At 47.0% G+C, this 9,373-nt stretch overlaps 1 protein-coding gene across 1 annotated transcript in view; it reads right to left on the reverse strand.

Moving 5' to 3' along the window:
- Nucleotides 1–9,373, reverse strand: part of MAML3 (mastermind like transcriptional coactivator 3) — a 182,578-nt gene that overhangs the window by 117,999 nt on the left and 55,206 nt on the right. The window lies entirely within an intron of this gene.

Raw genomic sequence — 9,373 nt, forward strand, 5'->3', positions numbered from 1 at the left:
GGACCAGTGACATAAACTGAGACTTCTTGGGATGATTTTCTACAAGTGATTTTCTTAGGTGTAACCGGCTTCTGGCATATTAGCAGATGGGAAAGGACCAGCAGAGATTAGTTAGTGCATCTGGAATGTCCAAAGCTCTGTGGCTCCCCTCCTATTCGGTTTGAATTCAAGGGTCACAGATGTTGATACAAATATTGCCAATGTACACTGATTTCACTAGTTTGTAAGTATCAGACAAGACTGTCCAATAAATGACCTAGCAAATTAATCTATTGCCCCCCCGCCCGGCTCCCCCCATTAGTTTTTGACTCTTTAGCATGACAGTATCAGATACCCTGTTAAAAGCAAAGGGACAGTCAAGCTGTGTAACTGACGTGTTCTGATTCCTCCTCGGAGAGGCATGTGTCTCCTCACCGCCACCCCCAGCCTGCAGCCCCCTCCTCCCTTCCAACCGGGGCCCCTTTTTCCTGTTCTTGTGGTACAATCAGAATAAGTGTAAGAGGACCCTGATTTTCCGCAGGGACCAGGCAGTCTGAAAAGGTACATCTTCAACATCATTAGCAGTTCATCTTCTGAAACCTCAGGGCAGCCCCTAGGCAGCCGCTCCGCGATCCCCTCCTCCCTCCGCCACCCTCTCTGTGGTGGGGGCTGATCAGATTAATGAATCCTATCTAGACGGAGGAAGTTGGAGCAGGAGACAGTGGGTTAAGAGCAATTCGATGCAAGCCCCCCCCTCCCCTTAAAAATGAAGTAAAAATGATGGGGGGGACAGATATCGGAATATTTTTCTCTTGGCGGTGGAGGAGGAAAGGGAACCCGTGGTGGGGGTGGGGTCGGGCGGCGGCGGTCGTCTCCCGGTTCCCTGAAGCAGGAGAGTCTATTTACTTTCCCCGCCTGTACATTTGCATGTTAAAAAGCTGCAGGGCCTTTGTGGGCAGGATTTATCTGGGCTGCATTTTCTACTTGACAGAGCAGAGTGCCAGGAGAGGACTCCCCGTAAAGGAGAAAGCAAGTCCAGCCGCCTCCCCCCCGCCCCCCCCCATCTTTTTATGCGACAGTCCCCTCTCATCAGGGAGGCCAGGGTGGGGTTTCTGCGACTCTGTGCTGAGTGGTGGCGGGTGGCACCGGGCAGATCCCGCCTCCGCGTGGGCTGCCAGGCGCGGTGCCGCCAGGGCCCCTCCACACGCAGAGAGACAATTTCAGCGCGAGGTACAAAACACATCTCTCATCACGTCACTGACCTAAATATAGACAATGACTTCAAGGGGGAAAAGTTGCACATCCTTTAATACCCGCAAATGCCGCGGAGCTCTTCAAACAAGCCCTGGCGGCGAGGAACAATAGCTGCCCAGTCTGCTGGGAAGGGAGCCTGAGAGAGGGGAGTTCTGGAAAGATGGCTGTGATCGGGCCATCGCAGCTCCTCAGCGGCACATCAATCCTCATTTGTCACCGGGGCCGGACGTCGCTTTGCATGGTGTTGGGTCCCTCACCTGCTTTTCCGTGGGGAGCCCAGCGGAGGAAGGGACCAAGGGGCGCGAGCCCTGGGTCTCCCAGGCTAAGCTCGGCTTCTTCACCAGGCAGGGCAGGTCTCTGATGCAGAGAAATGGGCCTCCTGATGAGAAGCCATTCCTTCCCGTCTGAGAAGAGCCTGCTGTCTGTTTCTTTGTTGCTCGGGAGCAGGCTTCCCCAGCCGCCACGTTTAGCCACGCCTCACCCCACCCCTCCACTCTAGCATCCCGGGTCAATGCCCTTTTCCTTCCACATCATTCTAGGCAAAACCTTCCTAAAACGATGGCAAGCCGGTGTGGGCTAGCTCACTGGTTAAGGCCACGAGGGGTATCAGGCAAGTATAAGCTCTCCCACTATGAACGTGCAGCTGGGTAGAGCTTTTTAATGCTGTGCCCATAATGTGACCGGACCAGACCCTTTCCATGAGGGGGTGGGGTGGGGGGCCAGCACAGTCGGGGACCTCCAGGTTCTTGACTCCCTCAGGTAAGAGAGAGTTTGAGTGAGCACGAAAGGAGTTTTATTCGGGTACAGAAAAAGAGGCAGGGACATCTTTCTATCCTGCCTCAAGAAGAGTGCTTACCCTTTTATTAACTCAGGGATTATTCACCTGCTGGCTGAACAGAAAGGCCGTATTAGAAGCTTTTATGAACACAAATCCCATAACCAGGGGCCCTGGGAAAGATCTCTGAACCAAACATTAAGTACGGATGGAACGTGTCCTCATCCTTTAGGACACAACTGTGGGCCATCAATCGCCGAGGAGAAGTCACATGTCTCTCACATATTTCCACGGCTCATCCCGTTTCCTCAGACAACTATCTGCATAAGAACAGCCTGCCCGGAGACTCCCCGAGTTCACATAATTGCCTGCTGTTAGGGAAGCAGCCAGCGCTCCAGGCTTACGCTGTCCAAAAGGCCCGCGTTCAGGCTGAAACACAAACTCAGGCTCTTCCGTGTTGGCAAAGCGTCCGCACGTGCAGCCGTCGGCTTGTTTCACAACAAGCTGCATGTCCTCGCAGGAACACATCACACCATCACACAAAGAGCCCTGGCCCTTGGGAAAATAACAGCAGAAAATAACAGAAGGAGCCCATCTCCTACAAGAGGATAGAAGAAAGCGCAAGGCACCACTGCCACGGAAAGCAAATAAAAGCAAGGGGAGAGCCCCAACAAGAGTCGAGAACAGAAAGCAAGCCAGAAGCTCCACCTAAAAACAAAGCCATGAAGAGAAGGGCTAATGCAGCAGACCGGTGTGTGCCCAAGGTTAGTACGTCTCTGAGCAAGTCATCTCCATGGCTTCCCTGGTGCTCACGGCTCTTCTAAAAAGTGAGACTGAATCAGAGCACAGAAAATAGGGAGCTGTGTGCTCTCAGAATTAAAGACACCCGAAGAGTGACTGGAAAAATGCCCTTGGATTTCAAGCACCAGTTTTAGGTTAACATGACCAGAGCCAGAATCTGGTCGCACTGTAATTTGTAAGAGAACCCCAGCAATGCCCTTCACCAACAGACTGACTGCTGGTGGTGGCTTCTTAAAAGGACCTGGGGGTTGGGTTCAGGTACAGGTACTGGAGATCCTGACACGAACAGAAAAGTCTTTCCAGAAAGTTTGCTTCTTCTACTGAGTTTCAGCTTCCCTATGCAGAGCCTCAGAAATACACTCTGGGATAGGTGTGTGCAGTGAAAAATTACCAGGGACTAGAGGGGAAAAAATAGACAATAATTTGGTCAAGAATAAATATGCCCAGAGTCATTTTTTTTCCAATCCAATATCGTTGTTAATTAAGCATTTCCCAACCGATGCTGAGAATATGAACAGTAATCTAATACTATCCTGCTCATTACTAATAAAACATATTTATGAAATGGAAATATAATGTGCCTATTTCCAAAATGTGGTTATAAATGACTTACTCTAAGTCACAATTTAAAATGGTTTGAGAAATGAGTCTTTAATAAAGAATTGATGAGGATGATGACTGCTGATAATAATTCTATTTGGTGAGATTATGTGGTTTGCTCTGGCAATTTGAGCTGAGGTGATTGCCTAAAAAATTACTGCAAGTAACTAATATAGGGAAATTTAATTGATGATAAATACAGCAGTGGTGTGTCAACTCTTGAAAAAGTGGGCATGTAATTGCAGAATCCAGCATGGTCTTGTCTGCTGATTACACTTTGTCATTACAGTGCTATTTGTCTGACATACCTGCACACAGTAGGGATTTAAAAGGTGTGACTAAGCATCTGTAATAATTCCTCACTGTGCATTCCTATGCAATTATAGTTAATCATAAACCCATTAACATGTAGAGGAAAACAACTGTAATATGGCTTCGGATAGAGCCATCATGGTAGTTGTAACAGTTAGTTAGGCGGATGTTCTGCATGGTCAGAAAGCCTTGGCACTAGGACACCAGGATCGAGCCTGAGTTTTGTAAAGCGGGGGATACATAAACCAAGCAAACCAATGCAGCTCACGTCTGCTCTTAGAGGCATCACTACATTAACAGTAAAGCATCATTTCTCTCTCTATCCTTTTGAACAGAGTTTTAGGCAGACTGCTAGACCTGAAGAACTGTCAAGTACACATATCATCTTATGGAATATTAGGCACTGTCCTGGACGGTAGAGTGCCACAGAGAAAAACCAAACCCTGACCATCAAGGAGTCGGAAGTCTAGGGAGGCCAAACAAATGAACCCCAGTTAAACGCCACATAGGTGATCAAGGCCAGCAGTGGGCCAGAGAAGGTTTTGCAGAAGAGGCATCTCCCTTTTCCCCCTAAAGTATATTTTAATTGCTGGTAAGTGATGGTCTTTATACTAAATAAATAAAAACACCCCAAAATACAGACGGAATGTTTGCTTCCAGGGTTGGTTACGGGTGAAAACCTCCAATGTGCCCCTCCCTCAGGATCCTGAAAGAGCTTCAACAGCTGAATCTCTTTTTATTCCTCACCAGACATAATTTTAATTCTGTTTTTACTCTTCTGAACTCTGTCCATTTGTGCCTGCATTTTTCTTTTCCTTCCCCCCCACCCCATCTTATTGAGATATAACTGACATACAGTACTATATAAGATTAAGGTGCACAGCATAATGATTTGACTTACATGTATTGTGAAATGATTATCACAATAAGTCTAGCTAACATCCATCCTCTCACATATACGCAAAAAGAAAAAGAAATAGAAGTTTTCTCCTTGTGATGAGAACTCTTGGGGTCTCATCACCTTTCACATGCACCGCATAGCAGTGTTAACTATAGCCATCACGTTGTACATTACACCCCTAGTACTTATTGATCTGATAACGGAAGTTTGTACCTCTTGACCATCTTCATCCAATCCCCTACCCCCTCAAAACACAAGTCTGATCTAAGATGTAATTCTTGCTTTAAACCTTAAAGGACCAGTAGAAGTTTGTGAGTCAGATAAAGAATGGCCAAAGCCTCTGAGGCAGAGGAATAGCCTGTAAGGACATAAAGAACATGTTGTTTGAGGAACTGCTGTGGCAGGTCCCAGAGGATGCACGAGGGAGGAAAGGTGATGAGGCTGTGAAGGTTGACGGGGGCAGATGATGGAGCTGGATGACACAGCAGGGGGTCTGGATCCTCCTTGTGTAGTGATGGACAACCCCTGGTGGAATTCTGCGCCCTGTCGGTATTAGCGATCTGTATACTGGTGGGCAGGAAGAATGGCAATTACAAGTTAAAAAATCTTACCAGGCCAGGGGAGATAGATATTAACACCTGAATACACAGATTCATGAACACTAACTGCTCTTGTACTGTGCTTGGAAAACCTTGTCTAAATGTGGTTTATACGAAAAGATTTGAGGTTTTTAATTGATGTGATCATCTTTAGGCTGCAGGCAAGGTGTGATAATTTTTATTGAACTCTGCATTGGTCAAATGACATCTGGGATTTTATATATAGATCTGAGAATCTCATTTTAAAAAAGATGTCAGTTATTATGAGCATGTCGGAAAGAGGACAAGCTTTGTGACAAAGGGTCAGATAATCACGCTAATATAAGGAATAGTAGAAGGAACGGGCAATGTCTAAGTTGGGAAAGAGAGGAAGAGAAATATGAAAGCTTTTGTTCGTTCTCTAAAGGCTATGAATGGGGTAGGTTTAACTTGTGTCACAGGAGAAGAACAAGGTGGAGGTGACATGGAGAGTGATTTCAGCTGATTGCAAGGAAGGACTTTCCAATCGTTCCCTATCCAGACAGTGAACACGAATGGCAAGCAGGGACTTGCCAGCCATTCTGACAGAGTCCTGGAGGAGATTCCTGCTTTTGGCGAGAGGTTGCACTAGACGACCTTGACAATCTTTTCTACCCACAGATTCTACATAAAATGTCAACACATCCTGGCTATATCCACTGTCTATAATTTCAAATTAACCAATGATCCTGAGTAGTCAACACCTCTGGAAATCTAGTTTCTGTTAAAATAATCACTATTTCTGCACCTTGTGCTGGTTTCTGAGGAGGTAAAAGAACAAGACAAGATCCTATGGGCTCCCCTTTCCTCAAGGAGGCATGCAATACGATCCCATGGGCAACCACTGACTTCTTATGAAATTGGGGATTGATCCCAATTTGGCATTAATTAGGTAGCCAAAATCATTCAGAAATAATGAAACTTGGAATGCATGCCGAGGATACAAAGGACTCCTTTGAGTTATGAAACCAAAATAGTAAGAGCGATATTGATAGAGAGCTTAGTGCATGTCAGGGACTCCACATTCTGGCTTCTGGACTATGGGAGATTAGCTAAACACTGAGAGATTTTCTTTTCCCAATTTGTACCAATGACACACTCTTGATCACCAAAACCCTTCAGAGAATGGGGAAGTTTCCACTTTCATAAGCAAGGGGCAATCAATGAGGTCATGGTGAGGAGGTGTCCAATTACTCATTACTAAGGCAGTTAGAAGTATCAGATTCATGAACCAGAGATCCAGTTCCACCCATTATCTATTATAAAATCCTCAGGGTGAAAATTAACTTTAGACTGCTGTTTTAGTCATTTTTGAAAGCTTTAAGAAAGGTCTTGAGTTCCGTTTTTGGAAAAATAAAATCAACACTTAAATGGAAAATCTGAATTAAACCCAATATTCTAAGATTCACTGACACCAAGTCCCAAACCCAAACCCAAAGCCCGATGACACCTTCGGAACGAGACGCTCCTGCTCACCAGGGAAGTTTCCCAGGTGATACGCACACTGCTCCCTGCTCGTTGATAAAGGCATGTTACATAGCACCATCTTCTATCACTGACCAAGAGCATGGGGTCTTGCTGATGCCAGTGACCAATGAGAACCAGCTTCTCACCTGACAAAGGTACCAAATATATGGACACAACGGAGTGTAACCTTAGACCTGAGCTCGGATCCCCTTCTGTGTGTGGCCAAAGCTGAGATTCTGAGCATGTGGCCGGGAGAAAAAAAATCAATCAGACCAAACAGGAGAGCCTGAGCAACAAAGGCCGGCACCATCCCCGGGAGCTGATCCTATATATTTTAATAAGGATTGTTTTTCTCCAAATGTGAGGGAGGAGTTGGATGTAATTACCGTCTGTACCTCTCGTCTCCCTGGTGAGAGAAGAAACAGGTAATACGGCAGGAATTTTGCCTGTTGTCTTACTAAACCTTCAGCCTCAAAAGTCAGGGTGTAAAAAAGTTAATATTTAATTTTTTTTTTTTAAAAAGGGAACACCTTCATATTAAGGCAAAACACGGAGAAAAGCAGAGGTCCATGTGATCGCATAATCTGTGCACACAAATGACGGTAAAGCTTGTTTGGCAATAAGTTTAAGTATCTGATACTTGTGCCCATCATCCCTCTGTGGCCAGCATGGGCCCTTCCTCTTAAATTTTAAATAATAACCTTGGAAGAAGGGAGACACATCTCCTTTATTTCCAGCTAAGAAAAACAACAACAGGCCAGAGAGCATAACAGTAATTTATGATTTGCCTGGTGTATTATCATCCAGTAATAAGTGTAACCTGAAACTGCCAATTATCTTATAAGAGGGGTACCACCTTTTTTGCTGTGAATGACTACATCAGTAAGTGTAGGTTCAGCTCACCCACTTTTCGTCACGTTGCCAGCAGTTTTTCAGCAGCAGCAGAAATGAGCCAGGGCAGCACAGAGGGGAAAACAAAAACTGTCAAGACACAAACACTCAGTGTGCCCAGCCTCTGGCTCAGGAACCCGGAGAAGGGCCAGAGGAAGATGGAGAAAGAAAGGGGGTGGCGGGGAGAACAGCGTGGAATCGCCTGGAGCAGGCAGTAGGTCACACAAACGCGGTGCCCGGCAGCAAACTCAGTTTACAAAGAGACATCTGTTCCATTACTCCGATGCATTGTGGCTAATTACATCCTGGCCCGTCTGTGAAATGACAGCCACTTATTCTCCAGTGAACCGTAAAATCTGTACATGTTCGATTTGGGGAGTGGGCGAGCAGGGGAGGGGAGGGCGGGGTGGGTGGAAAGGGGAACAGCCAGGGGGGAAGAGAAAAGACAGGGGAAAACCCAAGAAATAACGCTTTTGACTGAGACATCACGGTCCTGGTGGAAGGAGTATGATGAGAAATAGTGTTTCAACTCTGACTTCAGAGGCTACAAGTCTAAGATGAAAGAATAGGTTCTCGCGGCTGTTGCTTTTCCTTGCTATTCAAAGACGAGAGTGCCAAGGGTTGGTCACTTCGAGTTCTCCATCATCACTACTGGGGCTGTGGCTCAGGGACAAGCCGACCTGCCCATTTGCTGCCGTCTCCAGGGGCTTGTAAGCAGAGGCAGCTGGTTGGAGGGAACCAGGGTGAGGTTAGGATGGGATGGGGGAGGGGTTCTCCCATAGGCTCTTTAGAGAAGCGGATGGCTGTATCCACACTCACACAGGGGGCCCTGGCGGGGTGGGGTAGCCTTTTAGAGTGGGAAGACATCTCCACCACGGGTTTTTAAGAAGAGTCAGTGAAAGAAGCTGGGCGGGGTGGGGAAATAGATGCTCCCCCTGCTCGCAGTTCACATTCAAACTCCTCCTAACAGAAGTCCCCAATCGCTAATGTAACCTGGTGACAGGTACAAGGAAAACAGAAATGGAAAGTGCCGCACACTGCCGGTGTGAAATGAGACTCCCACCCACTGTGGGTTTCGACGGGAAACTTATCTTCATTCCGGCACAAAAGCTTTCTGCCAGAGGATTCACACTGCCATTGGAGTCTGTATTAAACAACTGATGATATTATGGGTTTCGCGTGTGGTTAACCATCGATCTTTCTTCCCCTTGGAACAATGCTATCTTCTGTGGATCACAATTGCTGGCTTGAAAGACCTGGCGGCTCTCAGGAGGGGAGGGCCACCCCGCAGTGCCCGCTAGCTGCTGGCACTCCACACAGCCTGCTCTTGGACACCCAAGTGGCCACCCCTCCATGAGGCCTAGGGGCCCAGCGACTACCAGGGGTGGGCAAACTTTTTGACTCGAGGGCCACAATGGGTTCTTAAACTGGACCGTAGGGCTGGAACAAAAGCATGGATGGAGTGTTTGTGTGAACTAATATAAATTCAAAGTAAACATCATTACATAAAAGGGTACGGTCTTTTTTTTCAATAGTTTTATTCATTTCAAACGGGCAGGATCCCGCCCGCAGGCCGTAGTTTGCCCACGGCCGGACTAGCCAGTGGCATCTGGGATGCAGTGCTTTTTGAGCAGCATAGCACAGTGGGGCCGGCGTCAAAAGTAGACTCTGGGTTTGTCGGTCCTGGGTAGGGCCTGAGCTTCTCATTTCTAACAAGTTCCAAAGGAAAGGTCCCCAGACAGCAGCAAAGCTCTAAATATTCCACCCACCACCAGC

Source organism: Myotis davidii, unplaced genomic scaffold (genome assembly GCF_000327345.1).
Source record: "Myotis davidii unplaced genomic scaffold, ASM32734v1 scaffold436, whole genome shotgun sequence".
NCBI lineage: Eukaryota > Metazoa > Chordata > Mammalia > Chiroptera > Vespertilionidae > Myotis > Myotis davidii.